Consider the following 16,189-nt stretch of genomic DNA (forward strand, 5'->3'; position numbering starts at 1 on the left):
TATTTTTAGTCTTCTTTCCACCTGGAGGACACATTTGTACAAGGTATAAAAAGTCCTTTATTTTAGTCCATGTAATGGGCCAGTTTTAAAACGATAATATCCACACGGATTTGCAATGCTTTCTTAGCCACATATTGTTTTCTCATACATAGATATGACTGTTGCTGGACACTCAGTTGTGCTCTGATGTCTCTTTTCTATTTCTTTCCTAGTGTCATCTGTCTGCCTGTATTTGTTCATTCATTCGTTCATTCCTTCATTTGGTTGTTTATTTGCTTATTTTTATTACTGTGTCTTGGCAGTGTGTTTCATCAAACAAGTCTTTCTACTTCATTTTTTTTATTTTTTTCTTTCAAAATTGTATTTAAATTCTAGTTAGTTAACACATATGGTAAAATTGGTTTCAGGAGTAGAATTTAGTGATTCATCACTTATTTATTTTATTTTTTTAAGTTTATTATTTATTTTGAGGGAAAGAGAAGAGGGGCGAGTGGAGGAGGGGCAGAGAGAGAGAAGGAGAGAGAAAATCCTAAGCAGGCTCTGAGCTGTCAGCACAGAGCCCAATGCAGAGCTCGAACTCATGAACCATGAGATCATGACCTGAGATGAAACATGAGTTGGACGCTTGACCAACTGAGCCACCAGGGGCCCCTAGTGATTTATCATTACATACAACCCGCAGTTCTCATCCCAACAAGTGCCCTCCTTAGCGCCCATCACCCATTTATCCCATCTCCCCTCCAGCAACCCTCAGTTTGTTCCCTGTAATTAAGAGTCTCTTATGGTTTGCTTTCTTCTCCTTTTTTTCTCCTTAATCTATGTTCATCTGTTTTGCTTCTTAAATTCCACATATGAGTGAAATCTTATGGTATTTGTCTTTCTCTGACTGACTTATTTGGCTTACCATTATACTCTCTAGCTTCACCCATGTCATTGTGAATGGCAAGATTTCATTCCTTTTGATAGCTGAGTAATATTCCCACAACCTTTTTGTCCATTCATCAGTCAGTGGACATTTGGGCTCTTTCCATAGTTTGGCTATTGTTGATAATGCTACTATAAACATTGAGGTTCATGTGCCCCTGCAAATCTGTATTTTTTTATCCTTTGGGGAAATACCTAGTCATGCAGTTGTAGGGTGGTTCTATTTTTAACTTTTTGAGGAACCTCCATACTGTTTTCCAGAGTGGCTGCACCAGTTTGCATTTCCACCAACAGTGTAAGAGGGTTTCCCTTTCTCCACATCCTCACCAATATCTGTTGTTTCCCATGTTAATTTTAGCCATTCTGATAGGTGTGAGGTGGTATCTCACCGTGGTTTTGATTTGTATTTCCCTGATGAGGAGTGATGTTGAACATCTTTTCATGTGTCTTTTAGCCATCTGAATGTCTTCTTTGGAAAAATGTCTGTTCATGTCTTCCACCCATTTCTTCACTGGATTAATTTGTTTTTTGGTTCCTGAGTTTGATAAATTCTGTATAGATTTTGGATGCTAAACCTTTATCGGATATGTCATTTGCAAATATATTCTCCCATTCCATAGGCTACCTTTTAGTTTTGTTGCTTGTTTCCTTGGGTGTGCAGAAGATTTTATCTTAATGAAGTCCTGATTGTTCATTTTTGCTTTTGTTTTCCTTGCTTCCAGAGACGTGTCTAGTAAAAAGGGGCTACAGCTGATGTCAAAGAAGTTGCTGCCTGTGTTCTCTTCTAGGAGTTTGATAGTTTCTTGTCTCAATTTAGATCTTTCATCTATTTTGAATTTATTTTTGTATGCGGTGTAAGAAAGTAGTCCAGTGTCATTTTTCTGCATGTTGCTGTCCAGTATTCACAACACCATTTGTTGAAGAGATAGTCTCTACCTCATTTTTTTAATGTTTGTTTACTTTCTGAGAGAGAGAGAGACAGAGGGTGCATGAGGGAGAAGCAGAGAGAGAAGGAGACACAGAATCTGAAGCAAGCTCCAGGCTCTGAGCTGTCAGCACAGAGCTAACGTGGGGCTCGAACCAAGGACCGTGAGAGCGTGATCTGAGCTGAAGTTGTACACTTCACCAACTGAACCACACAGGCGCCCTCTACTTCATTTTTTAATGCCAACATCTCCATAGATATTTGTGAACTCTGTCTTAAGAATCCATTTGTAAAATTTATTTATTTCAAAATCCTTTAGATGTTTAATTAAAATGGAATTGTATTTCTAGATCGCTTTGAGAAGACCTGGCATCTTTACTATGTTAATTCATGCCATAAAATGAAGACTGTATATCTTTATATTCTCCTCCAAAAATTTTTAACCATATGTAAAAATTGTCTTCATACATATATTCTTCATATTTAAATAATTGTATATCCAGAAACATTGCATTCATTGCATTTGTAAGTGCAGAGGACAATACATTAAAGTTGTATCTCTACATATCAATCATAAGTAAGTTCAGTTTTTTAATTATGTTATTCAGATACTCTGTATCATGCCATATTTTATGTGTTGACCTATGTGTTTTCTTGATTCATAGATGTTTAAAACTTATGTATTTGATCCTATTATTTTAAAGTTTTAAAGATATATTTAAGTGTGTTTCTTTGGGATAAGTGACTTTTTTTTGGACTGGCTAAACTGATTTTTCATAGTTATAGCCCCATATCTCTGCCAGATTATCACCAGATTTTCAAAAATCTGAGAGTCTATCCTTGATTTGTAATTTATCAGTTATATTTCCAAAAATAATTACTATATTAGAACTTAATTGTGCCATTATACATCATACCTTCCACTAATCACCTATACATTTTTCTTTCCTCTTTTCTCATCTTCCACTTTACACGTCAATTTTTATGCTGATTTGCATGTTAAACATTATATTTTATTCCTCTAGTGGCTACACCTATTATATACTACTTATACTTGGGCTTATCCTCTCCTTTTCATAAGTAGCTCTATCTCACTTTTGTACTACCTTCAGGCAGACAAATTAAAATGCTTTTAATGCCCTCGGGTCTTTTCCTTCTTATTTCTCTTAGATTTTGGTACTTTTCTAGAATACTAATTCTCAGGATATAAAGATACAGATAATTTCGTTATTGTTTGTTTAGACAACAAGTAGTTATTATCCTCTTTGCTTTCCATGCATTTGTTGAAGCATTGTTTCAGTCCGTGCCCAATCAGAAAAGCAGAAACCTATTATGGTGCTTAAAAGATGAATTGAAAACTGGAAATTAGGTGTAAATGTGATCAAAGTACAGACGGGGAATAACGAAGCAAGTATCTGAAGTAATTGCAGGAGAAAATGACTACTTTAGGAAAATTATATTACTGAGTTGCCTAGATGTCTAAGCTTCGGAAGCTGCTGAGGCACTCAGCATTGTCACTGTGTTTGTAACCAAGCCGCATGAGTGAGCAACAAACCAGGAACCGGGCGGGGAAGTCTGGAAAATGTAGTCTGCTAACTTTTCACCCTGGCAATACAGAGCAGGCTGCAAAAGAGCAAGTGTGGCACTGAGAGAAAAGAATCACTATTTAGTTCAGGTATATATTTCAAGGGTGCTTTCAAAGATGACCTTTGCGTGGTAAACATTTTGAAGTCTTGAATGTTTAAGATAATTTTCGTTTTTCAAGGATATTTTCATAGCATTTTGCTGGATATAACATCTTGTTAGAACCATTTTTCCTTCCATTTCTGAAAACATTAAACCATTTTCTTGACCTTTGAATGTTGCTATTAACAAATGTGATGCCAGTATATATCTTGTTGCTTTGTGGATATAATTTCTCTGTGGAAACTATAGCATTTTTTTTGTATTCTGATGCAATATAATTTCTCTATAATGTGTTTAGATTTTCCTTTTCCTTTGTATCCTTTTAATTACATCATATTTTCTTTTATTTTGACATATCACATTTTTACTTATGCTTAGACAATCCTAAAATTACCTTGAAATTATTCTGCAATTCTTTTTTTTAACTTTGATAATAACACGTAACATGAGAACCTACCTCAACAAAATTTTAAGTACACAGTAGAATATTGTTAACTACAAGTACAATGCTGTGTAGTCGATCTCTAGCGTTTGCTGATCTTGCACAACTGAAACTTTGTGGAACGTCAACTCTCTACTCTCCCTCCTCTCAACCATTCTAGTCTCTGTTTCTGTGTGTTTGACTATTTTTGATACCTCATATAAGTGGAACTAGTGGTCCTTCTGCAATTTTCCTTTATTCTCTCCTGTATCTCTGATATTATAATAGTTTTTGACATTTTTGCATCTACTTTCCAAAACTAACTTTTTTCCCCTTATTTTCCTATCTTTCTTTACCTTTCTAATAATGTCTGATTGAATTCCTTCCGGGCCAGTGATGTATTCTTTAGCAGAATCCAGTTTACTGATATGAGCACATATTGGTGATTTCGTTGTGAAGGTGGGAGTTGCCGTTATTTATCTACAATAAGTATTACATCCCATAATTTCAGCTATTTCTTCTTTACAATTGTTCATAACAGCCTTATATTTCCAGTGTGTTCTCTCTTCCCCTCCATATTATGTATTATGCTCATCAAAAATATTTTTCTGTCTGAGCCATTTAGTTCTGTTTTTCCTTGCATTTTTATCATATTTGTATTTTATGCCTTCTTTTATTTTATAACAACCAAACTTTTCCTGTATCTTACCATTTCTTCTCATTATAGCCCATTTGAGAGCATCAGCTTCTGTGATTCAATCTTCTCTGGCTAAGATGATACTCCCAGTACCTAGTTGGTGCATCCCCTGCTGAGTTTAAAGAGAGAAAGAACTAGGGACAGATATACCTTGGGGTCAAAAGCCATTGATGTTTTCACTCTTATGTGGATCCTGAGAAACTTAACAGAAGACCATGGGGGAAGGAAGGGAAAAAAAAAAGTTAGACAGGGAGCCAAACCATAAGAGACTCTTAAAAACTGAGAATAAACTGAGGGTTGATGGGGGTTGGGAGGGAGGCGAGGGTGGGTGATGGGCATTGAGGAGGGCACCTGTTGGGATGAGCACTGGGTGTTGTATGGAAACCAATTTGATGATAAATTTCATATTAAAAAAAAAATCAGGACTCACCTGGACCCTGCTTTCGTAGTCTCAAATTCATCAGTTCAGGCTTTGGAGAATTACTTTCCCTACCACTATTTTAACAATTTCGCTTTTCAAAGAGCTGCTTCTTGGAAAGGTTGTGAGGGAGCATTACAGATGACGTGATGATGCCTAGGGTTGTTATATACTCCCACAGTCACCATGAAGTGATGTTGTGATATGGCTTATCTCTTAGAACTCCGTTTTACTGCCCCATAATAGAGTGTACTAAGCTATTTTTATATTAGATACCCCCATTACTGTAAGATTGTATTTCTACCACTTCAGTTATTTATGTTAGGTTTCCTCCAATTTACTTGTATAACTTTGGAGTCTAGGAGGCCAAAGGTTTAAAAAAAAAAAAAAAAAGAAAGGTAGTAAGCAAGCAACTAAGCAAACGGACAAAAAGACCAAACCAAACATTTTAGTAAATGCCTGGCTAATACCCAGTGTTGTAAATAGATTATTGAGCTTTTAATATCTATTTTTATTGACCTAAGCCCCAAGACTTCTAAACTTTGGATTAATTCAAATAATTTTTGAAATAAAATTCAAACTGGATGAGCTAGTAGAGCTTGGGCATAGAAGTCTATTTAAAAAAAAAGAAAAAGTCCCAACTATTCTCTCTTAAAATGAAATCAGTCTGCATTTAGCTTGCTAGAAGTTTTACTATTTAATAATTTAATTATTATTTAATAATTTTCAATTGTTCAAGATTATTTTTCTCTTGTTTTTCTTTACTTTTTTTTTCCTTGGGGATTTTTCCTTAAAGACAACCAAAGCAAACTGGGGTTGCATATAGGAAACAGACCCAAACACTTGAGCTTGTTAATGGTATGTGTGAGCAGAAAAGAGAATAACTGCTGGGATACATATTCTCGAACAATAATACGGAAATGAAAAGGAAAAGGAAGGGTGGACAAGAAAAACTCTTTTTTTTCCATTCCTAGAGGGAGATCGCATTTAAAGAAACTTCCCTTTCCTTCCAGCTGGTGGGGTTCCTCAGTGTGATGGATGTCTCCAATTCTAAGCAATATTATGGCAAGTAGCTCAGCACCGCTCTGCTCAGCAGTGAAGGCGATGCAGTGTATTTTCAACTGGCACTACAGGGGAGCTGAGATTTTTCTTTTTATATATCATTTATAAATTGATACTGTAACTCCACCAAGCAGTAGCTTTTAAAACTTAATGAGGGTGAAAAATTGTGTGCATGTTCACGTGTATACCTGTGAGTGAGAAACTATATGTTTAACATTTGATGTTACTAAGAGGTTGGCAGAAGTTAACAACTCAAGCTCTTAACTATATTCTATTTTGATGATTTCCCCTTACTTCTTTGGAGTAATAACTTTGTCTTTAGTTTATATATTGATAATGAAAAAATAGAGGACTGATGATAAAAAAATTTCCTTGTTTGAAATTGTAAGACACCGTAGTACTATAAACAAAAGTACTCTGGCTATTGTCTAGGGTTGCCAGATTTAGCAGATAAATTAGATTCCCGCTTAAATTTGAATTTCAGATAAACAACAGGTAAGTTTTAGTACAAGCGTGTCCCAAATATTGCATGGGAAAATTTATACTAAGAAAATATTCATTGTTTATCTGAAAATAAAATTTAACTGAATATCCTGTGTTTTATCTGATAAGCTTAATATTATCGACCACAGATTTCATTCTCATAAGGAATAGTTTTGAGGAAAATATGAATTGCTTCAGTGTTTACGTATGATTACAGAACAAATACATTGGTGGCTTAAATAGATCCTTGAGAATGGAAAGCTGATTTTTTTTTCCTGTCTCTTTATTTCAGTAAAGTCAGACAGTGAACAATGTTCCATAAAGGTCAATTGGCAACTGTACCATCTGCTCTGGGTCCCTAGAATAAATCTCCTGCTGGGGTCCTGATACACATGAGCACATGTTGTTTTCACAAAGACCAAAATCTTATATTGTATTCCTGCTTGATCCCTGCTGTGGATGCCAGCTTCACAGCATCAGTAATGGTGTTTGGGGCTGAATCCTGGACCTTCATTATGCTGATTGCTGCCAATCTCAGAAATAAAGATTCCACTAGGTTATAATAACATGAAATGAAATGCTGGAATCCATGTGTTGTGGACTAACAGGTAATGCACCCAGATGACCTTTAATGGACCTGTCTGCCTGTGCGCCAGGTTCTGTGAGGATTAGCTGCTACTGTTCCAGCTGCACCCGCCTCTAGAGATTGGCTCTGGAAAGACAGAAATGCCTAACAGGTCATGTGTCTCCCGTCTCCTTCAGCTATGCACCGTGAATGAATGATTGATAATAGATTGGAAAACATCTTATGATGGGACAACTTTGTGAGGTAATTAATACTCCTGAGCTCTTTGTAAAATCAAGCTGAGTCTAAACTTCAGGTAAAAACCATAAATTTGCTTTTTTTTCTCCTGTTGTGTTCTCACAGAGAACACTATCTAAATAAATAACTTGTACATAAATCTCCATCTCAAATTCTGCTTCTAAGCATCTGAAACCAAGGCATTATCCAACTGTCATAAAGAAAAGTATTCATTTAGACAAAATCAAATGAGAGGATCGAAGACTTACCTGTTGAATGTAAAACCATATATGAGAAAAAGGATGCATACTTAATAATAACTATACTTCCTAGCTCCTCATGCCACTTCACAGCAGGTTTGCAACCCAGAAGAATAATTGCATAATTACTACCATTGTGATAGAACGGATAGCTTGAGAGTAGCTAAGAGTTAAGAACAGGTGGTTAAAAAAAAGGCTGAAAGACAAATCTAACTTCTTTACTGCCTTAAGCCATTTCATCCTTTTCCTTAACCAAATAGCACTGAACTTTCAACTCTAGTTAGTATGTGTTTGTTTCTATGATGATAGAACCCTCTGAAATGAGATACCATAGTAATAGGATGTTACTGCTTTCAGTCCCAGGAGAAGATAAACCAGAGACTTAAATATATATTTTAATAAGTACATGTTACATGTGAATATAGTTTACTAAAATTTTTTGTAGATATTTATAGCTCCCAAGTTCCCAACACATTGAATAATGTCAATGTGTAGCATATTACAGGATCACACACATGAACATCGCTGCCCTGATGTATATGAAAAACAAGCACTGAAAATACAAGAATGCAAGAATAGAAATATCCACTTACATTCTTATGAACAAGGAGACACTGTTTCTCATGGTGAGATGAATTTATAGAAATAACATTGGCATAATGTGATAATAATGGCTGCATATGGAGGCAAGGGAAGGAAATGCTGAGTACCTTCACATTAGAATTCAGGAATCCAAAGGTCAAAATTATCAGGTTAAATTTATTCATGCTTTCATGTGCAAGATGCTGAAAGTAAGTTTGTGTAAGAGTTTTGATAAAGGCTCAAATATGTAATTGTTTTCACTTGATAAAAATGAGTTGTCTCCTCAAAATCCTTGCATGAAAATTTATGGATGACAGTCTGTTGTACCGACATTTCATGTTAAGTTATATGGTTTTTTTTTAATTTTCAAATTTTATCTGCATCTAAATAAGTAAGTGTATTTTTTAGTGTTCACTTCCCAATAATGTAACCTGGCACCATCTGACAAAAAGATTGAAACTATTACAAGTGACTTTAACATATTTACAGTATCTTTTTACTTACAAATAGTATGTTCACTTGTTAAGATGTGCAAGATAGCTGATACACTTTAGAGTCTATTTTGAGAATTCCTCTTTGCCTCTGATAACAACCCCATGGTGAAATAACATGTAAAATAGAGGGAGTTTTTGGATTGTTTTGGTTTTATTATTATTATTATTATTATTATTATTATCTTATAATTAACTAAACTCAAAGGTAAGAAAGAAAGAAAGAAAGAAAGAAAGAAAGAAGAAACAAAGAAAGAAAGAAAGAAAGGAAAAAGGTAAGAAGAAAGGAGGAAAGGAAGAAAGGAAGAAAATTTGGAACTAAATTAAACCATAAAAGTAAAATGACATATTTTCCATGTATTTTTTTGTAGACGGCACCAAATCTACCTATGAGAATACTTCAGTGCAGAAGGAAAATAAAAGCTAGACAAAAGTCAAAGAACCTCGAAGGGAACAGTTATAAAAGATAAAAATCTTACCAATACTAAAAGAACACATGTGTTCTCAGTTACACATAATTGAATTCTGAATTGTCTTTTAGCTCATTATGATATGCTGTATAGGTATATATTTCTCTGATGTTTCCTAAATTTTATTCTTAGGCAGAAAAACTGGTGAACCTCTAGAAACTAACTCAGCAGGGCAGTTAACTGGTACCAAACCCACCTCAGCCGATTTCTGATGACAAACCTGTTCTACAAACCTACAAACCTGGAGTAGTGAGACATACAGAGCCTCAGCAGGACAAAAGAATCAGTCTTTTCCGATTAACAACACAGGTTGGAATACCATATGCAATTGTTTCATTTTGCCCAGACAATTGTGAGCTATTGATATCCCTCTCCACCAACAGACACATTCCTGGCCTCATCCAGTGTGCAGAAAACCCATAGATAGGTGCAGGTTTGAGATCCTATGTGATGTGTTGTGTATGCATCCCCTATATGTCATGCAAAACAGAACATGGGTTACTTAGGCCAATACTTCCTAAGAGATTCTTCAGCTCAGAAACCTATGGTCATCCAACAACAACTAAAATGAAAACTTATCCTAGCAGAGCTTGATCAAGATCCAGTGTCCGTCAGATGATCTCCAAATGTCTGGCCCATTTTAACATAATTCCCCTTAATGTCTTTTGGTATCAACATTTGCTTTGAACCTTCAATTGTGTTAGGTGGCTAAAATATTTTTCATATATAATTTTCAGTCACCAATTCAAACATATGAGAAGTCCTCTTTTGTTTTTTGTTTTTTTTTGAGTTGTACATAAAAATGCACATATTCAACATATTTGTGTCAACAGTCCCATAATACAAAAATAAACTGTGTAACTAAACAGTATTCCAGCCCAAAGGAGCACAAGTTCCAAATCTCCTACTTGGTTCAGACTATAACTCCACTCTCCAAATAAGATTTATGACTCTTCTTGGGACTTGCATTACTGGGCAGTGAGGGAACTTTCTTTAGGAAGGGGAACATGTATCTAAGTCACAACAGAGTTCTGACAGATTTTCTCCTAGAAAGGATGGGAAGATTAAGAGTTACCTGAAATCCCCTTAAGACTCTTTTGATGGGAACCAGTGAAGCAAGTTTAAGGTAATGTCATTTCTGCTGCTTTATCAGTACTATCTAAGATATATTTCACCTTTTAAGCTGCACTATATCAGCATTTTTGGTAATAGCACAACAAGTTGTCCAAAATAGAAAGTTGTTCAAATTGCTTTGCCAAAACTAATTGTTTTTCTGGTATTGTGAGATCTAGATAAGCTAAAATTTTCTCAGTATGATTGAAATAATTTTATAACAGGAAACAACTTTAAGAGGACCCAGGGTACCTGATTTTTAACACATTCTGTAGCTGAAAAGCTAAGCCATTTAAATACTAATTCTGCAATATCCTTCATAGACCAGATTCAGGAACCTGTACTTCGTGTGGTACTACTGAGTTCTCCGTGAATATGCTTCATGTTAATTACTTGCTTTAATAAAGGTTAGGAGTGGATGTATCTGAAATAAATCCCAATGGAAGAAACAATCCTTTTATCCCCTTTTACATTTATTTTCTTTTATCATTTATCCTCATAATTCTGTGCCTTTGTGCTTTTTAACCAGCTATGACAATTGTGCAGAATGTTAAAAAGGCATATCTTGGTTCAATGTCAGGTAATAATAACCTTCTTTGGTAATGATCAAGATAGAAGCTAAATACTAACTGTTTTCAAATTCTCTTTTTTGACTTTGCTGGCGGTAATCTAATAAGATGACAATGTAATATTATTTTAATATTCATGCACACAATTATATGAATATGCAAAACTCATGCTCCTAATGCAGAACAACAAATATAAAAGGAGTCTTACTCTGGATTTCACCCTTATCTATTCTAAAGTGTGTGGGGATTTCAAAGTAAAGTATTCTCTTGTGTATAATATATCTAGCTCAATTTTGAAATCTTTGACAATGGCTAAATGTAGTTGCATAAGTAATATATAGTGCATTAACTTTCACAGTAAATGTGCTCGTATTGTGAGTTTAGTCATAATGGGTTTTTTCGAACACTGATGAATATCTCTGCTTAACAATTATTTTTCTTCAGGGTCATTAAAATATATGTTTTTGGTTCCTCTTTTGTTTATACAAAAGAATGGTCACCATGAAATATTTTCAACCCCAACCCCCTCTCCCAATTCTATTTGTGTTTAGTCTTTTTTTTTTTTTTTTTTTTGCAATAATGGAACCAGACATTAAGTGCTTCTCAAAATGGGTCAAATATCAAAATGTATGCTAATTATTTTTTCAAGGTAAAAAATTTATTCCCCATAAATCAGGTTTGGTTCCCCAAACCTGATCCTACCACTTTGTAGAATGATTTTACTAAAACTTCAGTGGCATATACAGAAGAGAGTTATATCACACTTAATAATGCAAAATTTAATTTAAAATATGCATTCAATCATTCTCTTTTCCTCACACATATCCTAAAATATTCTTAGTAACCAGCTGCTCCATCTCCCTCTGATTTCTTTTTTCGTTAGTATCTCCTGACTAATAAATACTAGCCTTTGCGTCTTCTGAAACTCCTTCTCCCACAAACTTTCAGTGAAAATTTCACTGCTTGTTTTATTAATTGGGGTCTGCTGGTACCAGTGGCCATATTTCAACTCCAAGTCAGTAAAAGGGAACTTAATTTGTGTAGATAACTCGGAAATCCAGGAACTAGACTTGTGTTCAGGTATAAACAGACCTTTCTACTCAGAACGTTGTGACTTTTCACCTTGGGTTGTGCTTTTTGACTTCACAGGCTTGGTTGTTTCCCACTGGAGAGAGTTACTCCTGGTGTCAGGAAATGTGATCCTCTGGCAAGATCAGCAAGAGGCCAAAGCATTTTCTAACTATGAACTTTAATGTTTAGTACGAGAATAATAACTTACTTACCTATACAGACAGAAATTTCATATTAAATACTGAATACAATTTTATTTAAGAAAAGCACTGCATTTTAATTTGTTTTTCATAAGCCTTGAAGAAAAATCAGTTTAATAGATTTTGAGAAGAGGTTTTCTTGGTCATAAGGCAATCATCCTCTCATTTCCCTCCTCGTCTCAATATTTTCTTTTTTCTTTTTAACGTTTATTTGGTTTTGAGAGACTGAGAGCAGGGGAAGGGCAGAGAGAGGGGGACAGAGGATCAAAATGGGCTCTGCACTGACAGCAACGAGCCCATTGTGGGGGGTCGAACTCATAAACCATGAGCTCATGACCTGAAGTCCAACGCTCAACTGATTGAGCAACCCAGGTACCCTTCTCGGTATTTTCAATACCTAATAATTTCCAAAAAAATGAGTACTTAGCAATTTGTGACTCCATATAATGATTGTGGTCATTAAAATACTCTCTCATTTGCATGTGCGGTCTATAGATGGCCTGTTTTGTACTAGCAGAAATAGAAGAGTTGCAACACAATTTCATTCTTTGTTTCTTACTATGATTATATTTTCTCTAAATATTTACTGACGTGTAGAACTGCTGAAATCCTTTTATTTCATGCACACAATTATATGAATTATATAAACAATCCATATAAATTCTGGAAATTTTATTTCATTTGTCTTCCTTCCTTTCTTCTTTTATTTCCTTTTTGATAAAAAGCAGAAGAATATAGCCCACCATTTCTGAACCCATGTAATCTTGAACAATCCAAACCTAAGCCATTATTATTACTAATGATATAAATAGACTAAAGAAAGTAATGAATAGATGAATAGATTTCCAAGCATTAAATATGATCCTTTTAGAAAGACAGAATAAATGCTCACCTACTTCCCTTTAAATTACCAATTTTATGAATAAACACGTGGTGTCATATGTAGTTCAAATGGTGTAAAATGAGTTCTTTTCATCCTTCTCTGGGTATCACTATGGACTGATTGGTTTGTTTCATATTTTATTTTATTTTTTTAAATATTTATTTTTGACAGAGAGAGAGAGAGACAGAGCATGACTGGGGGAGGGGCAAAGAGCGAGGGAGACACAGAATCCGAAACGGGCTCCAGGCTCTGAGCGTCAGCACAGAGCCGGACGTGGGGCTTGAGCCTACGGACAGCGAGATCATGACCTGAGCTGAAGTCAGACGCGCAACCTACCAAGCCACCCAGCTGCCCGGTTTGTTTCGTATTTTATAATTAATTAGAACTATTTAATGCTGTCATGTGACTGTCCTGAAGACTCTGAAGCTTGCCTCGGTCTTTGCAAACTCTTCTGGTCTCTCAGTACTTCCTGTTCTCTGGCAGAGAGAGGTTCTAAAGACTTACCTGGAAATTTCATGATTCGAACTTGTCTGAACTATATATCTCTTTGCGACATTGGATGTTTTTAGTGGCAAATTACACTATGAGCCAAGATCTGGGAGCTAGATGTATGTACTGTTACTGGGATATTTTTGCTTCCAAGCCTTGTAAATTAAAAAAAAGTTTAGAAAAAATATATGCACATTTGTAAATTCATAGATAAATATGTAGATAGGTAGATAACAGACAATTTAAAATTAAGTGGAGCTTTAATCATTTAATGTGTTTTTTGCAGTCCTTTGCATATATGTCAAAAATGTGTGATTATTAATAAATTAATAGATTTGCTTGTGTCATCCAGCATCACTAATGGAGTATTTTAAATTACAGTTTATTTATTAATACCAACAGATGATTGATATGCTTTATGGTTTCTTTATAGTTTTTTTTCTTTATGTCATACCCCATTATTAAGGTATAGTAAGACTGTATTTTTCTAATGTAACTTGGAAAGATTTATGTTTTTCTGTCCGATTAGGTTACCAACTTGAATACATGAATTAGATGTCAGCTTTCATTGCTGGTCACTAAACAGTTTCCTTTCTTATGTCACTCTCCAGAGCATTTACCCTAGAAACAATTTCTAATTACTCAAATTATGTTTTCTTAAAGGCTTGCCACTCACCAAAATTAAAGACTCCAATTAAGGAAACTGTCATTCTAAAGTTCTAGACCTAGACATCTAGTATGTTTATTAAATGATTTCTGATTTGATAGAAAAAAATAAATTCAGATCTGCTAATTTAATGCCACTGTTCCTTTCTGTAATAGAGCTTTTTAGTCAGCACAGTACAAATCAGCCATCTTCTGTTCTGGCCAATGAGCCAAATACGTCACATGTTTTCTTCAGTGTGGCTGACTCATTCCAATCTGTTTCTTTCTTTGTTGTCATTTTTATTCCTCAAGAACGCCTTTTAATTCACAGTTGTTTTTTTTTTAGTTTTTTTTATGTTTATTTTTGATAGAGAGAGGCAGAGCGCAAGTGGGGGAGGGGCAGAGAGAGAAGGAGATACAGAATCAGAAGCAGGCTCCAGGGTCCTAGCTGTCAGCACAGAGCCCCACGTGGGGCTCGAACCCACAAACCGGGAGATCATGACCTGAGCCAAAGTCGGACACTTAACCAACTGAGCCACCCAGGAGCCCCTAATTCACAAATGTTTTAACAATATGTTATTTTAACATTAAAGTAGATATTTGGTGTAAAAGTTCAAAAAGACTATCATGCTAGACAGATGGCACAAAGATGAATTGGGATCTGAAACAAGTACGTAAGCTTATAATTTCTACTGTTGGAAAAAATTAAGGGAATATGGAAAAGCTGAATAAACTGACTTTAGATCAAACCTATTAAAAATTATGCAATAAAATTTACTTATAAAACACAGATACATGTATTCTAAATATTTTGGAAAATAAATGAAGAAAGATTATAATCAAATCTACATGGATTTTTCAAAACAGATTTCTGATATTTCCACAAAATAAGAAAAGTACTCACAACAGACTTTTCATATTTTCTGTTTATCACACAAAATTAGATTTAGCTAAATTTTTCATACTCTTCAGGTAATTGCATCTTTTAGATTTACCATTTGCCTTAAATCTGAATAGAGACTCTAACTACTGATGGTCTATGATTCAAGAGAAGTATCTTTATGGGCTCGATATGATTGGGACATTCTATGTATATAGCACAGTCCCTTAACCAGACCAAATGATCTCTACAAGGCTAAAGTGCACATTAATTTTGCATTATGAGAAAACAGTCAGTATCCTCATGATTTTTGTAACAAAATACAAAACAAAATATATAGCTCAATCTTTGGCTTTTGCTCTCAAACTTGTACTTAAAAGTTTTCTCCCAGGGTTCTTTCAAGTTCCATTAATATTCTACCAATGCTCATTTTGTTAATTCAGTTGAGATTATCTATCTATCTATCTATCTATCTATCTATCCATCTAATATTTGTCTCTTCCCAATCCTTTCCCCTCATATTTTATTTTAATTATTCTTAGGTTATTACAAAATCACTGTTAAGTTCTCCTAACATGCTTCCAATTAATTTTCTTTGTTTTTTCTTAACAGCTTTAAGTAATTTATATGACTTACAGTTAACCCATTTAAAGTGTTCAAGTCAATGTTTTTTTAAATGTATTCACAAAGGTCTGGATTCATAAGCGCTATATAATTTTAGAATACTTTACTCACCCAAAGAAACTATGTACTCCCCATTGTACCTGAATTCCATCCCTAGGCATCCACTCATCTACTTTCCATTCTAGAGACTTGTTTGTTCTGGTTGTTTCACATAAATGGAATCATATGATGTATTATATTGCTGACTGCCTTTTTTACTTAGCATACCATTTTGAAAGTTCATTCATATTATACCATGTATGAGGACTTCATTCTATTTTATTAATGAATAGATAATTTTATATAGATATTAATGAATAGACCATTTTATAGATATGCCACATTAATTAAGCCATTCATTAGTTGATGGACATGTGTGTTACTTCCACTTTTAGTTCACATTGTTCCATTATGAAATGGTTGCTATGAACATATTTGTACACGTTTTTGTGTGA

The 16,189-nt window shown here is 34.6% G+C and overlaps 1 long non-coding RNA gene across 3 annotated transcripts in view; it reads left to right on the plus strand.

Moving 5' to 3' along the window:
• The window catches only part of LOC125174021 (uncharacterized), a 30,622-nt gene extending 17,353 nt beyond the window's left edge, over positions 1–13,269 (plus strand). The window contains exons 4-5 of one of the 3 annotated variants that reach the window (XR_007155227.1): positions 7,273–10,347; positions 12,053–13,269. This is a non-coding gene — a long non-coding RNA (uncharacterized LOC125174021). Of the gene's footprint in view, positions 1–7,272 lie in introns of all 3 variants that reach the window. The other 2 variants (XR_007155228.1, XR_007155225.1) reach the window with 2 other exon arrangements.
• Positions 13,270–16,189: the final 2,920 nt, after the last annotated feature.

This window comes from Prionailurus viverrinus, chromosome A1 (assembly GCF_022837055.1).
Source record: "Prionailurus viverrinus isolate Anna chromosome A1, UM_Priviv_1.0, whole genome shotgun sequence".
NCBI classification, from domain to species: Eukaryota; Metazoa; Chordata; class Mammalia; order Carnivora; family Felidae; genus Prionailurus; species Prionailurus viverrinus.